This window comes from Molossus molossus, unplaced genomic scaffold (assembly GCF_014108415.1).
Source record: "Molossus molossus isolate mMolMol1 unplaced genomic scaffold, mMolMol1.p scaffold_m16_p_16, whole genome shotgun sequence".
Lineage (NCBI taxonomy): Eukaryota > Metazoa > Chordata > Mammalia > Chiroptera > Molossidae > Molossus > Molossus molossus.
Window position 1 is genome coordinate 29,605,149 of NW_023425351.1, and position 17,014 is coordinate 29,622,162.

Genomic DNA, 17,014 nt, shown 5'->3' on the forward strand with positions numbered 1-17,014 from the left:
GAATATAAAGATTTACTTGGCATTTTCCCAGCTAATTGTTTTTACAGCTTGCCGTCACTTATGCATTAGCTACATTCATAAAAAGGGTTACATAAAGCAAATATTTTCATACTAAATCCCATTTTCCCACTGTTGCCCAATATTAAATCTTGAGTTGTATTTCTATAGGAAAATGTTGGTGCCGACACATCATAAAAATTATAATTAAACATCTAAACATGTATGCCCAGGAATAGGCACATTTAATCAATTATTTTACAAACTATGTTTTATCCTCTCACCTGCAATAACAATTAATCAAATGGACAACCATTTTGTTTCATATTCCCACAATTATTAAAAGGACATGTATCTTTAAAAAATGCAATGTTTTGGGTGACTTCTTGGGCAATGAAACTAGAAATTTAATTCTTTAGCTGGATTGTCACGTGGAAGAGATATGTGGTCAGATTCAGAAAATGCAAGTATAGTCTCAGATTATTGATAATTATGTAAGGGTCTCAGAAATTTCTTCTATTGGTAATACACTCTTCGATCATAATCCACAGCAGATGAGTTCCTGGAATCACAGTTCCTTTGGAGCCAGTACCATCGTCTGACTCAGGCCACTTCTCAAAGAAATGGGAAAAAGGACTTGCTCAACCACCTGGATCCTTTCACACTATAAAAAGAGTACAAAGTACCTTTTTGCTAACACAGAAGAGTACCTGAAACTTTTAGAAAAGTCTCCTACTTTGAACTACAGATACTTTGAGGTAATGCTAAGCAATCTGAATTACTTTTTATTTTTCCAGCACAAATCCTCCGGGAATGCCACGTGGAACACAATAATCTACGCCGTCCTCTTCCTGTGTTGCTACCGGTAGCCCGGGGACACTTCCGTCAGGAAGTCAGTGTGAACTGTGTCTTATTCCAGGACGTGCACTAAACTGAGCACCTCCAAATCCTCTTACTCTTTGCCATGTCCCGAGGCAAAGGCATAGCGACAAATAAGGCAACACTGGAAAGATATGACAGTGACATTCAGTCTGACCACCACATATGCGAACAAACTGAGTCCTCCTTAGAGCGTGACGGCTAACAGGACTACCTCTGATTACGCTGGTTTATTCCTGTTCACAATATGGAGAAGAGATGGCATTTCTGTCACACTGCTGACTCTTTTCTGTGGGCAAAATAGCTTTTGAGGATATTCTTAAATCAGTCTGTTATGACAGCCTAATATTCCCAAAGAGCAGATGTTTATGAGTTGGTATAGCGTTGTAGAAAAAAACATGAGCTTTGAAGACACAGAATCCTGGGCTGGAGAGCCAGCTCAGCCCTTTACTGGCCACGTGACCCAGGGTAGTACACACTGTGCCGGGTCAGAGCAGGAAATCACAGCTGTTTGCCTTCTTTCTTCCTCGCCAACAAACCCACCATCCTTCTGAGACATTCCACAATGTTGCTAAGATTCTTCAAGCACCTCTCGTACTCTGTTGTTCCCTGTAAAAAACTGAGAGGCTTTGCCACCAGCTCCTCAAATCTAGGACCCTGCCGCTACTGCACAGTGTTACTTCTGCTTGGGGAGGTCCAGGACAGAGCTGCAGGCTTGCTGGCTGACCTCCAGCCTCCCACCTCACACAGGAAACCTGGCATTGGGTCCATCGGTCATTCAAGGATGCCAATGCACCTCAGTCTACTGGGCAGTGCTCCGAAGATACACTGGTAAGTTCAGACACTGTGAAAACCAACTAATAAATCAGAAGAATTTAATATAACCTAAGAAACAATGTTACTTTCAGCCCTGGCTGGGTGGCTCAGCTGGTTGGAACGTCATCCCATACACCAAAAGGTTGTGGGTTCCATCCCCAGTCAAGTGCACATGTCAGGTAACTGGTTGGTGCCCCCCCCCCCCACCCCTTCCTCTCTCTAAAATCAATAAACATATCCTTGAGAGAGGATTTTTTAAAAGTTTAAAAAAATAAAATTTTAGCCCTGGCCGGTTTGGTTCAGCGGTTAGAGCATCCGCCTGCGGTCCGGAGAGACCCGGGTTCGGTTCCCGCTAAGGGCATGTACCTCAGTTGCAGTTTGTCCCCGGCCCTGGTTGGTCGTGCGGGTGGCAGCCACTCGATGTGTCCCTTTCACATCGATGTTTCCCTCTCTCTCTCTCTTCCTCTCTCTCCCTCCCACTCTATCTGTGCAAAAAAATGGAAAAATGTCCTCGGGTGAGGATTAAAAAAAAAAAATTAAATAAATAAATAAATAAAATAAAATTTTAAAAATGTTACTTTTGACTATAATGTTGCTTTGTCTTAGGACTTAGAGGACATTTATTTACATAGTTGGGGTTACATTCCACCTATATAGACTGCTCTGTGACCTGTCAGTCAATCACAGTGTAGGAGTCTAGTAAGTCATTAATCTTTAAAGAAATGCATCTTGACCAGAGAATGTGAGAACGTCAACAAATAACAAGGAAATAAAGAAAGCCAGTGGATCAAGGTTCTGATGACTGAAGCCAGGAAAAAGCCTGGGAAATTAGTGAATGACAAGCTCCCAGGAAATGCAAACTGAGAAAAGGCAGTGCGCCTTGATGAGAACACCTTAGATAATTAAATATACAGTCCAAACATCACCGCCTGAGAGGGTAGCTGAAGAGCTGAAGTTGCTTGTGTTCATCTCAGTGAGGGAGAGAAGGGCCCAGGAAGAGAGAGAAGGCATGAAAGCAAACAAGGGTGAAAAATAACTTGCTGATATTATGGGTGATGTTAAGATTATTTTATTATATTACATTAGAAATACAAACTATTGAAACTAAACATAAAGAACTTATTTGGATTTAGGAACGATCAGAACATAAGACAGTTTTATTTTTGTTTTTAAATGAGATATGTAGACAACTAGTAAGTTCAATATGGAAAAAAAAAAAAAAAAACTCTTGCTGCCGTTACTGACTTGGAAAAAGCCTTCCCTATGTTCTTTAAAAGATAGGATGTCAAGTACAATCAATGAGTAATTCAAACCCAGTGTGTATACGGTTCCAGAAGGATTTGAGGAAGCAGCATAGAAAATTCCAAAAAAGTTGAGACCCACATGGGACTAAAGAAAGAATGTATCTGGAGTAAATTTTAATTATCCTTCTTGTTATTCTCCTGGAAAATTCACTTACGAGAACAAAAGAAAGGCTTCCGAAGAAGACTACTTACTTATCAGATCTCCTTTGCAGGGATGACACCGTCTGAGGTGGGTGGGACGGCAGTGTCCTGGGGGACGGAGGCTCCGAGGACAACGCCAGCACGGCAGACTGACCAAGACTGACCAAGACTGCCGGCGCACCACGGCGCTGCTCGGAGGCCCACGCACCCCGGACTCACCTAAGAAATTCTGCCCGGAAACTGAACACTTCCAAGCTGATGAACTATGACGAAGTCAACTAGATGAAGAGCTAAATCTATAATCTTAGTTGTCATTTGACTCTTGTTTTATCAAAATGTAATTCTAATAAAATCAAAACAGGTATATTCTTTTACTTCTCAAATTTAAGGACTGGACTCCAAGTGCTTGTGAACCTTGTATTGGACCATACAACTTCTTGGACAGAGTCAAAAGTTAATGATTCCCATACTATTCTGGGGGTGGTGTTCCAGGAAGGCTGTTTGGGACTAATTTCTGCTCAGACACAGGGGGAAGGGGAGTCTTATTCACTGCAGTCCTAGCATCTTGTATCTGGTGCGATCACCTAGCACTTAAAAGGAGTCCAATAAACATTGTTAACTGAGGGAGTGATCACAGTTAACCGTTACTGAGCAGTTTACCATACACCAGCATTGTACACACAGCTAATCCTCACAATGACCCCATGAGGTAAATACCATTGCTATTTCCACTTTACAGCCGAGGGGATGAACAGCTAAGGTTAAGTAACTTGACCTAAGGAAAGCCAGGTTTAAACAAAGGCAGACAGGCTCCACAGCATCCTTTGAACGGTGACATGGCACCCCTGCAGTCCCCTCAACATGAGGGCGAGTGATGGGGAGAGAGGACACTGGACCAGCAAGGGCCAGGCTCTGAGCCATGCGGGAGCAAAGCAGATCAAGCCCTCAGCAGGGCGAGTTCAGAATGAAAGGGTGCACGTGGGAGTGGGCTGGGCACATGCTGGGGGGTATGCACTCAGTTGTGACCATGGGCTCTCCAGGTACTCCTTCCCATTTGCCATGATCAACGACCTGGAGGCACCCGCATGATATACCGATGAGGTCAGGCTACATCTGTAATTTTTGTCCTTAGCTATAGGTAAAATCAACTCAAATCAGTAAGAAAAAGACAATTCAATCAACAGAAAAATAAGCAAAGGTTATAAAGTCACAATTCACAGAAAAGGAAATATAAATGATACACATATGAGAAGACACTCAACTTCATTCATAAATAAATGCACATTAAAATGCCAGAGGTATCATAGTTCAACTAATTATATCAGAAAATCCAAAAGATTCAATACTGCTTTGTCTCTAGTCTGGATTATTGTAATAACCTCCTAACTGTTCTCTTAGTCACCAAAGTGATCCTTTCAAAAGACATGTCAGTGTGTGTCAGTATTTTGCTCAAAACCCTACAATGGTTCTATGTTTCATTCCAAGTAAAGGCCGAAGTCCTTACAATGGCCCACGAGGCCCACACAAATGTGGCTCGCTGTCCTCTCTCTGACCCGCACTCACCGCTCCCCTCCAGCCACACTGGCCTCCTTCCTGCTCCTCACACCCCCACACAGGTTTCCACCTAAGGGCCTTTTCAATGGCTGATCTGTTTCTCCCCAGACACCCTCAAAGCTCACTCCCTCTCCCCTTAGATTCCCTGCTCAAATCTCCCCTTCTCAAAAAACGTCTCTATTTAGACCATAATCGTCATCACTTTACTCTGCTCAGTTTTCCATTTGTTCATAACACTTTCACTTCCGGATCATTATAAAACATATTTATTATCTTCATTTTTATTGTCTGTCTCCCCCAACTAGAATGTAAGCTTCATCAGGGTAGAAATTTATTTTAATTTTAATTTTATTTTATTAAATATTTATCTGTTATTTATTGATGTACCCAAAGTACCTATATGAATGTGTCCCGTGTGGCTAAAATGTAAGAACAAAGATACATACTACAACATGGTTACAGCAAAACATTCAAAATGGAGTGTCCGTGAATACAGAACTGGTTAAATAAATTACAGAACAATCACACCGTGGATACTAAACAGTGTAGTCCAGTTTCCGGTACCACCAAGTGAGCTCTGATTGGACCAACCCTCCTGCAGGGAACTATACACTCTGACAAAAAGTATTAACAAAAAATCATCTGTGCTAAGGAGTTAAGTAGACCCATATGGTGGTGATAGGTTTCTAAAATCTTCATACTAAAATTAGAAAAATGGCCCTGGTCAGTTTGGCTTAGCAGTTGAGTGTCGGCCTGAGGACCAGAGAGTCCCGGGTTCGGTTCCCACTAGGGGCACGTACCACCAAAAAAGAAAGAAGATAAAATTAGAAAAATGATGTCACCTTATATATCAACATGGAATGATCTTTAAGGTATATTCCAAATTTTTTTAAAGATTCAGATTATTGTTACAATATGATTTTTTTTAATCCTCACCTGAGGATATTTTTCATTTAGTTTCAGACAGAAAGGGAGGGAGAAAGAGAGAGAGAGAGAGAGAGAGAGGGAGAGAGAGACTGATGTGAGAGAGACACATCAAACTGGTTGCCTCCCACACCAGTGCCAGGGACCGAACTGCAACCGAGGTAAGTGCCTTTAACTGGAATCGAACCCGCGACTCTTTGGTCCCTGGGCCAACGCTCCAACTGCTGAGTGAAACCGGCCAGGGCAAGAATATTTTTTCAAAGTAAATATACACACACAGCCGGAGAGTATCCTGAAAGGACATACATGAAACTTGCAAGGGCAGACAGATGCTGGAATGCAGGGATTGCACGATGTTTATATTAATATAAACTTTAAGATTTTGTAATATATAAAATACAAAAATAAATAAAAAGATAAAATACACACAAAAATAAAAAAACAAAAGCTCTTGAGTTCTACCATAGAAAAATTTTAATTTCCCTAATTCAGCATTTCCTAAGACTATTGAACAATGGGAAACAGATGCTCCTCCTTTTTATTCAAATAACAGCTATTCTATCTCGAGAGACACTAGTATTGCAGGTACAGATTTTGTTTTAAATTCACTTTTTGATTAATTGAGGCAACTGAAAACAATAATACTACTACTCAGGTCATTTGAAATACTATTTCTTAAAAAGATTTAGTCCATCAGAGAAACTTCAAATCTAATTGTAACTCTACTGGCAGTTCAACAAAGCTGCATCCACCAAACTCTAGACTTAATATTTTCTAAGATATTCTTTTTTTTTTTAAATCCTCACCCGAGGACGTTTTTCCATTTTTTGTTCAGATAAGAGTGGGAGAAAGAAAGAGAGAGAGAGAAACATCGACGTGAAAGGGACACATCGAGTGGCTGCCTCCCACATGACTCAACCAGGGTCGGGGAATAACTGCAACCAAGGTACATGCCCTTAGTGGGAACCGAACCCAGAATTCTCTGGATCGCAGGCCAACGCTCTAACTGCTGAGCCAAACCAGCCAGGGCCAAGACATTCTTAAATGCAGTCATCATCCCATGACTTACTCTTCTCAGACTCTTCACTGGGTATCTCTGACATTCCGGCCACATTACATGAAATTAAGCATCTCTAAAAACTCCAACTATATGTTGAACATACAAATGGTTTCCATAAGAAAATGTCACAACATATACTTTTTTAATTTTTAAAAACTGATATGAATTATACCCATTATTTTGGTACAAAAACAAGTAGAATTCCAAACTTTTTACTTAGTTTAACTGATATTATTAGATTATATCCATCATGGTGTTATAGTTTAATACAGAATATCTTCCTATGTGAAGAGAGATGAATTTTACTAGCTCCTTTGGCATTTGAGTTCCTTTGAGTTTTAAATTCACTTGCCAATCTTTTTTAATGGTTTATTTTACTCAATTTATCTTTGTACCTACATTGACAAAGGAATAAGACCACGCTTTATGAAAACTCAGACTCTTAATCATGGAGATTGTGAAGCATGACCCTGCGTTCCTTGGGGGAGGAAATGCTGCTGCTTCATCGGTGCTGAGAGGAGAGTGTATTACGAGAACACTTGTGAGAGGAATGAGACGCTGATATGAAGGACACACAGGCCTCTCGTTCGGCTAGTTTCATCTCCATAAAACAAAGTGTTAGTACTGAGGCATTAGTTAGTAGTAAACCAAACTTGGTAGCTATTTTCTACAACCCTCTCAAGTAACTCAGGATGAAGATAAACGTCTGTATTACAACTGGAACTAAAAATTATTTGTTGGGCCCTGGCCGGTTTGGCTCAGCGGTTAGCGCATCCGCCTGCGGTCCGTAGAGACCCGGGTTCGGTTCCCGCTAAGGGCATGTACCTCGGTTGCAGTTTGTCCCCGGCCCTGGTTGGTCGTGCGGGTGGCAGCCACTCGATGTGTCCCTTTCGTGTCGTTGTTTCCCTCTCTCTCTCTTCCTCTCTCTCCCTCCCACTCTATCTGTACAAAAAGTGGAAAAATGTCCTCGGGTGAGGATAAAAAAAAAAAAAAAAATTATTTGTTGGAAAGGACATATTTAAACACCTTAGAAGTGTCAACATATTTCAAGCTGCTTCTTCAAAACTTCATATTTTAACTTTGAACAGGACACTATACATAATTCCATTATTCTTGCTCTGGTTTGTTATTGTTTTTATTTCTTTCAAACCATACAATTTACAAGAAGAAAGTCTTCTGCAAAGGTGTTCGTATATTTGGAAACAAAAATAAAATCACTCTCTTAAGAGCTGAGAAGACAGCTACCAAATAGAATACATAATGAAAACTTAAATTACATAAAAATTAAGCTGGTAGCAGCATTCAAATCGAAGAGGTGAAGTATTCTAAGAATTTCTACTCCAGTTACATAGGGGGGGGAATCAATTACTAATTCATTGGGCCAACTAAATCTAGTAAGAATACCATTCTGCCGCTTATATGATCATTTGAAATAATGATTTTTTTAAAAAAATTTGTTAATCCTCAACCAAGGATATTTTTCCACTGATTTTCAGAGAGAGTGGGAGGGAGGGTGGGAGTGGGGGAAACACATCAGTTGGTTGCCTCCCGCACAACCATGACCAGGGCCGGGGAATCAAACAGTAATCAAGATAGGTGCCCCTTGACTGGAATCAAACCCGAGACGCTTTGGTCCTCGGGCCAATGCTCTAACCACTAAGCCAAACTGACCAGGGTGAAATAATGATTTTTTTAAAAGACTCAGTCTAAGCTGTTGGAGTTGGGGAAAGGTTGTGGGCCGGGTTGTGGGGTAGAAGGATTAAGCGAAAAAGGAAAACCTCATGGCTATGGACAACAGTGTGGTGACTGCCCAGGGTGGGGGCAGGGGTGGAAGAGGGTACAGGGGAGATAAATGGTGATGGACGGAGACTTGACTTGGGGTGGTGAACACAATACAGTGTGCAAATGATGTGTTGTAAAATTGTGCACCTGAAACCAATATACTTTTGTTAACCAGTGTCACCCCAATAAATTCAGTAAAAGGGGAAAAAAATTACAAAACTTAGTCTCAAAGTTAATTTCAAATATAACAGTTTTCTTCATAAATAAAGTATATGAAAAAATATTAAATAATTCCAAATTTCTGTGTATTCTACAAATACTTTACAAGTCCAAGGGCTTCCTATGACAATATACGGCATTATATACTGTTCACTGGTCAACAGACAAAAAGAAATTAATTGAAGCTAAAATAAAACATATATCTTCTACCAGAAAAAAAAGGGAATTGAATCAGCAGGCACAAACAAATGGAAATTATTAGAAGACCTTTATTTAAAGATTGGTTACACATAAAACATAGTTCCCTATTTTTCATATACTTTGCCTTATAAAAGAATACCATAAACTCTATAGCTCATTAATCTAGATCAGGTGTCAGCCCACTTTTTCTGAAAAGAGCCAATAGTAGCAGCGCTGGCCGGTGTGGCTCAGTGGTTAGATCGTCAGCCCGCAGACCGAAGGGTCATGGATTCGATTCTGCTCAAGAGTACGTGCCTGGGTTGCAGATTTGATCCCTGGCCCTTCAGGGTCACGAGGGAGGCAACCAATCAATGTCTCTCTCTCACACTGATGTTCCTCTCTCTTTCCCTCCTGCCCTTCCACTCTATCTAAGAAAAAAAAATCGATGGAAGAATATCCTCAGGTGAGGATTAAAAAATACAAAGAGCCCACGGTAAACGGTTCAGGCCAGCGGGCCGGTGGCACGCACTGCACCACACACTGCCGCACTGTCAGCACAACACCACAGACGCCAGTGGATGGCGCTGTGCTCCAAGAGACCTGGATTACGGTCACTGAAATCTCAAGTCCATATAATTTTCACACATGGCAAACTAGTCTTCTTCTGTTGATTTCTTTCAGTAATTTGTGCAAGGACAACCTTGGACTGTGGGCCGTACAGAAACAGGCAGAGCTGGGCCCGGCCCACTGGCTACAGTTTGCCAACCCCTGATCTAGAAACACATGAAAAGTAGTGACTAGAAATACTCCCCAAATACTCTTTTTTATAATAGAATATAAATACTGCCTTTTTACTAGAACATTACTTTTCCAATAGATTAAGCTCTAAAACAGCATTACTTGCCAAAATAACAATTGAACCAAAACTAAGAAAGCTAACATGAAGTATTCTTAATATTTCAAAGCCACAAAAAAAGAGGTAATGAAACAGAAAAATGTTATTTTACTACACATTCCCAGGTCATAAGTTTCACATGGAATTAAATCTGTTCTACATAATATCTGCCCATTTAACTATAATGGATATATTAGTAATATTTATGCCAAATTGAGAATGTCATTCACACCACATATAAAATTGTATTAAAATGTGGCCACAAGAATTGTGGCATTTTCATAGTTAAAGCTGTTCCCTATGGTAATACCAAAATGTCTTGGAAGAATCGCAGGACACAGTCATGGAAACTGAATCAGAGCTGCAGTTTGCTTTAAACGAGTTAAGCTCACGAGCAAGTCACATAAGCCGGCATTTCCCCAAGTCTGTTCTGCATCCACACGTGATTCATTAACACACCAGGATCCATGGCCAAATGAGTATGAGAAATGCTACACACTATATACATTTCCAGAAGATTTATAATGCACATAAGCATAGCTCGGGTTCTGAGAAGTGCTGCCGTAAAGAAATCCTTTTGTATAACCTAGCACTCTCCAAACTCACTCAATTATTTTTTCTCTACAGTACTTATTAACATCTCCAAAAAACTAAAATTCCTTAAAACACACTTTAGAAAATTTTCTCATCAGTAGGGATCAGATAAATACTCCTTCAGGTCCTTAATTTAAAAATACTGTGAGACTATTTCTAAGTAATAACTTTGTGAAAGCTGTTCAAGTATTAAATTCAGGTTCACAAACCTGAACCCTGGATCAAAGGTACTTGTCTATGCTCACTCCGACCCTCCTCTCTCCGAACACTTATTTTTGGATTGAAATAATCTCTCTAACCTTCTAGATTCAACTCCTTAAATGGGAAATAGAATAATGCTCCATCATCCTTGTTTCTTCAACACCTAGCCGAGAACCTGGATCATTAAATGGTTTGGGGATTGTATTTTTTTGTTGTTGTTGCTTTTGCTATTGTTTTTATTCTAATCATCTCCTACCTGACTACCTATAACCACTCTTACCTTCTCCTACTGCCTCTCTATACAAATGTGATCGCATGTCCTGCTCCTCAAAACATCCATCTCCCACCGCCTGAGATGGAAACCAAATTTCTTCGGCTAGGCCTGAAGGATCTAACCTCTGCTCAGCCCCTCCAGCTTCATCTCATATCTCTCCACTTTCTACACCTGAACCACACAAAGCTGGCAGGGGACTGGGCATGCCAGGGTCGGGGACATGGGTGCAATTCTAAGTAGGTGGCCATGAGAGGCATGACTTAAAGGTTACAATAGACTTTGGCAAGTGAGAGGGAATAAAAAAAATAAGTACCCCTAACATATGAGCGTGGAGGACATGTTGGAAATGGTGGCCGAAGGGGCTCAAGGGCAACTGGCATGGTGGAGAACAGATGAGGCCAGGATGTAGTGCGGGCCTGGCAGAGCGAGGCCAGGGCTGGCACCCAGTGCAGTCAGCTCCCACGCACACCTCTCCAGCCCAGCCCGCCTCTCCAGCCCAGCCCGCCTCTCCAGCCCAGCCCGCCTCTCCAGCCTAGCCCGCCTCTCCAGCCTAGTTAGCCTCTCCAGCCTAGTTAGCCTCTCCAGCCCAGCCCGCCTCTCCAGCCTAGTTAGCCTCTCCAGCCTAGTTAGCCTCTCCAGCCCAGCCCGCCTCTCCAGCCTAGCCCGCCTCTCCAGCCTAGTTAGCCTCTCCAGCCTAGCCCGCCTCTCCAGCCTAGGTAGCCTCTCCAGCCTAGTTAGCCTCTCCAGCCTAGCCTGCCTCTCCAGCCTAGTTAGCCTCTCCAGCCTAGCCCGCCTCTCCAGCCTAGCCCACCTCTCCAGCCTAGGTAGCCTCTCCAGCCTAGGTAGCCTCTCCAGCCTAGGTCTCTCCCCTGAGGCCCAGTCTCCAATTCCAAACACACATTCAACTGTGCCTCTCGGATGTCCTACTGGCAGGTTTATCCTCAGGTCTTAATTCCCTCCACAAATCTGTTTCTCCTCCATTCTTCCCTCTCTCAGTAAACAGCAGTGACCTCTACACACTGGCAAAAGCCAGACACCGAAAGCTATCCCACTAAACAGAGAGCAGACATAAAATTCTAACAGAACATTCTCCACGCCAAGTTACTATGTCTTTTGATCAGCACAATGAATTTGGTGAAGAGCCTAGCCCTGTGTATGTAGTGCTGTACAGGTACTGCTACCCGCACATGTCACACCCAGGAAGGACATCACCCGCATCAGATCCCGAGTCGGGAAAGTAACATTCCCACGGGGGCATGGGTTGGGGAAGTGGGTCATTAAACCTGGGTATCCTCTGAAACGTCAAGTGTCCGTCTAAGACCACGCCCCTAACAGCAGCTTCAGGCTGGGCGGCAGCAGTCCTAGAGGAGGAGTCCTCCTTTGACGGTAAGTCTAAAAGGGAGAAGAGGCCCAGTGGAAGAGAAAACAAGAACTCCTATATTCAAAAGAAGGGGAAAATCATGCACAAACGAACCCTATCTTTCTCCTTAACGTATTCACCGTTACATATTTTATGTATATATATAAATTCACCAAACCTGTATTCAGCTAACTTGCAACTTCATTCTAACTAAAATGTAGAGTAAACTCAAAAGGTATGAAGGGAAAAAGACATTCTGAAGTAAAACAAATCCACAGACTACGTAAAGCACAAGAACTTCACACTTACAGGAGCACCTTCGTCCTAAGTCAGAGCCTCGTTACTCTTACTTTGCTCCCAATTCTAACTACAATATCTGTTTTCAAGACAGGAGCAGTTCAAGAACATTAAATTCAGGCGGTAGGGCAAGCGGTGCTATACAGAGGTACACTGACAGGCAACAAGAGATGAGCAGACAGCCTCACTGCCAAGGATGATGGGCAAGAACCACAGCAGACCTGGGGACGCAGGCCGACGTGCAGGAGAATCTGGGCTAACCTCGTGTGTGTCTTACAGGCTTAGAGAGATGGCTCTAAGGTTAACATTGAGCCAACATGGAAAATTCTACAGATTCATAATTGTGACATTTTTATTTATTTTTAATGAATTATTGGTTTGATACTGGTTAATAAAATTATATAGGTTTCAAGGATGCAATTCTATAATACATCACCTGTATATTGTATTGTGTGTTCACTATCCCAAGTCAAGTCTCCTTCCATCACCATTTATCCCATTACCTCTTCTACCTCCTCCATCACTGCTCCCTCTGGCAATCACCTCTGGCAAAGACTCATGGTGTCCATCCGTCTTTCTTTCTTTTTCTTTGCTTAATCCCTTTTTCATATGAAAAATGTATGCCCTAACTTTTAGAAAAATATCCACAATTACTGGAATAAGAGAAGCTTTCGTTTGCAAAGAAGGATAAATCCTCAGCAATTTGAAAAACTCGGCTATCAGAACTCTTGCTTCCCTGAGGACTATGGTTAGCTGTAATTTTTACCTTCTACTTGAATGCTTTCAAATGTTTTATCTCTGACTACTTAAATCAGCATATCATAAAATAACCCTTGATGTTAACAGAGGGTGAAGTGTGCCCAACACTGGACATTCACCTGGGGACTCTGTAAAATGCTGGTGCTCAAATTCCCCAACCAGCAGTTCAGATTTAATCAGCCTCGAGAGAGCCTGGCATCAGACCTGTTCAAGTGGTCCAGGAGAGTCTGATCTTCAGCCAGGGTTGGAACCACTTGGATAAACAGTTTTCTGCGTGACATTTTTAAGAATTGCTAAGGAATCTTTAAGAGGGATACAGTATGCAGCATTTCCCAAATTTGTCTTCAAATCTCTTTTTTCATAGAGCTTCTTAGACTCCTGACTTAATAATTCTTCAGCTGAAAATCAAGGTAAATGTTAAGTTTAAACATTAAGAATCAAACGATGCCACTTTCCAAAATTTATAAAAGCTCTAATAGGCTTAAGAGGTGGGGAGGTGAGAGAGGGGAGAAGGGGACTTACTTTTACGCTGCTACACATTTTTGTTACATTACAAAAATTCCAAATGAAACACTTTAATTTTTACTAAAAAACTCCACAGTTCATTGAAATGATGCTTATGTTAAACCTGTGACTTAAAAGCATTCATGCATTGTAAAAGCTAATTCCAAAAGTAAATTCATGCTGCCCTCTAATGGTTCAAAATAAATATTTTTACCTGTACTGCACCAGAAATACTGATGATGAATAATTTTATTATTTTATAAATGGGAAAATTACATTAGGTAACATAGAAGGAAAATACTTTTTGGGTGTCACTGAGTGCAAATGATTAATTAAAATTGCTATATTCACCCAGCCAATACGGCTTACTGGTTGAGCATCAACACATGTACCAAGAGGTTGCCGGTTCGATTCCCAGTCAGGCTACATGCCCAGGTTGTGGGCCAAATCCCCAGTGTGGGATATACAGGGGGCAGCCAGTCGATGTTCTCTCTCATCAATGTTTCTCTCTCTCTCTCCCTCCCCCTTACTCTCTCTCTCTAAAATCAATAAAGAAAAAAAAAGACTATATTCATGTTTAAAATTTTTTTTAATTAGCAAGCCATTTTCATCCAACTACTGTGTTTGCCTATGCATGTGAAAAGCAAAAGAAAAATACACACCACTTCTGTGCATTCTACAGCTGCTACCTCTCTTCAGCTTCTCTCCAAATGCCTATGGCAGTACTCTTCAAACATAATACGCAGACCCTGTCAAATAATTTTTTTTTTTTAAGTCTGCCTTGCCAAAGCAAGGCCACCAAAAATTTGGTTGCCTCCCACACGAAAAAAATGGGAGCGAGAGAGAACATAAAGAATTTTTTAAACTATGTATATGCTTGCACAATAATTACACTTAAAATTTTAATTAACATCAAAAATTTTTCATTAGAAGCTTAAATATTTCCAAAGGATGTAGTTTCTAGTTTACTGTAAGTACTGACATTTTAAAATAAAAATGTATGTCACTACTTTATATGTATCCAAAGGAATCTAAATATGGTAGCAAGATGACATCTCTCCTCATCTACTTCAAAAATACCTAAACTCTGTTAAAGATACCAGGAATTTTACATCATTGACTTTATGCTTTTTTTTTTTTTTTTTTTTTTTTTTTTAGTACATGCCCCTAGCGGGAACCAAACCCAGGACTCTCTGGTCCACAGGCCAAAGCTCCAACTGCTGAGCCAAACCAGCCAGGGCTAACTTTACTCTTGAACTTGCATTTTATTCCACTCTCTCCATAGAATTTTATCCCAATGTTATATTTTACACCAGAAAGTCTTTACTGCTCACTCTATCATTAGTCTATGTATCAAAAATATGGATATTAATTAAAAATTTCAGAAGTTTATATCTCCTGCGACCACAAGCATATGTTTTTTAAAATGTGGAATTATCCATTATTGCAATTATTAGCAGATAATTAATGGAACAACATAAATATAAATTTTGATAATTTTTAGTGGCATGCTTCCTAGTAAGATGAACAGAGCTTTTAAAATATGTATATTGTATCTACAAAATATTTCTTAGTGCTAAAATGAGATAGGTTCTCAATTTAATTCTTATTTCAGTTTTCTAGGTAGGTATAACCACTGAAAAACGTAATTCACGTTAAAAAGTAAATCAGCCCTGGCAGGTTTGGCTCAGTGGTTAGAGTGTCGGCTCTCGGACCAAAGAGTCGCAGATTTGATTTCAGTCAAGGGCATGTACCTCGGTTGCGGTTCATCCTCCCTGGCCCTGATTGGGGTCATGCAGGAGGCAACCAGTCAATGTGTCTCTCTCACATCGATGTTTCTCTCTCTCCCCCTCACACTCTATTTGAAGATAAATGGAAAAATATTCCCAGGTGAGGATTAAAATAAAGAAGCAGCCCTGGCCAGTTTGGCTCAGTGGTTAGAGCGTCGGCCTGCGGTCCAGAGAGACCCGGGTTCGGTTCCCGCTAAGGGCGCGTACCTCGGTTGCAGTTTGTCCCCGGCCCTGGTTGGTCGTGCGGGTGGCAGCCACTCGATGTGTCCCTTTCACGTCGATGTTTCTCTCTCTCTCTCTCGTCCCCTCTCTCCCTCCCACTCTGTCTGAACAAAAAATGGAAAAATGTCCTCAGGTGAGGATAAAAAAAAAAAAAGAAGCAAATCACCCCTGTGGTTTGTAAAAGCAAAGGTTTTTTCCTACGTCACAACTTAACAATGTGATCGATCTACCATCAGAAATTATTTTTAATGCTGAGGCCACTGACAACTTGATTAGGTCCTCTTGCAATTTGCTGAAAGCAAAGAACTCGAAACCACCTGACTTGCAACAGGATGTGTTACACATTGGTTACAATCATTCAGTTTCTCAATTTGTAGGAAGTAATCCGAAAAGGCATTCCTAAAACTTATCAAATGACTATTTATTACATTAGTTATTCTTACACTTCTTAAATATGGTATCCTCAGAAAGGGTAGAGAAATAAAAATATTAATTCAATACCTGACAGGTGATAACAGTGTTTGTCTTATAAAATGTTTTTATGTTGCCATGCATTTCAAATATATGTTCGCCATAACTTTGGAGCAGCAGATGGCCAACACCCAATAGCAAATCAGGCTCAGAAAAAGGCCTCACTTTGCTTCTCAAGTCAACTGTACATTGGGCTTAAAAGAAAGAAAAGATTTTTAATTTGTTTCATAAAGCGAGACCCAACTATAGGCTATATACGAGAGACATACTGAAAACAGAGAAAGGCTAAAGATAAAAGGATAAACAAAGGTATACTAGGCTAATGAAAACATGAATCTTATCCTGGTTCCAAAATAGAATTCCAGCTAAAATGCGTGAATGTCACAGGACACTTTTTAATGCTAAAAATCTGCTATTCTCAAATAACATGTAACAGTTACGAATACCTATGTGCCAACTAACACAGCAACCACCCTTATGAAGCGAAAGCTACAGGAGATGCGAGGAGCTAGAGAGAGGCACACCCACGATCGCCAAGACGTTTTGGCACACCTCTCTCAGTAAGACAGATCACGGGGGTTAGGGGGGTAAAGACACAGAAGACCTTAGCAACAAGCAGAAATTTTCCCACAAAACATAGAAATTATTTTGTTCCAGCAACTTCAAGTTGCACTAATTGTTAGATTCTACACCGCAGCTGTTAAGGCCCATCTTACCCGTGGCGCCTGGACCAAGGCACTGCCCCGCCACTCTCCCGCCTTCAGTGATCTTTCTGCGGCTTCTCCGTCCGC

The 17,014-nt window shown here is 41.1% G+C and overlaps 1 protein-coding gene and 1 long non-coding RNA gene across 10 annotated transcripts in view; both read right to left on the reverse strand.

The window, feature by feature from the left end:
• STAU2 (staufen double-stranded RNA binding protein 2) overlaps positions 1-17,014 on the reverse strand; it is a 281,591-nt gene that overhangs the window by 204,418 nt on the left and 60,159 nt on the right. The window lies entirely within an intron of this gene.
• On the reverse strand, positions 13,317-16,270 carry LOC118631393. Its single transcript, XR_004959831.1, has 3 exons — positions 16,254-16,270; positions 14,403-14,489; positions 13,317-13,634 (listed from the first exon to the last, which is right to left on the reverse strand). It is a non-coding gene; the product is annotated as an uncharacterized LOC118631393 (long non-coding RNA).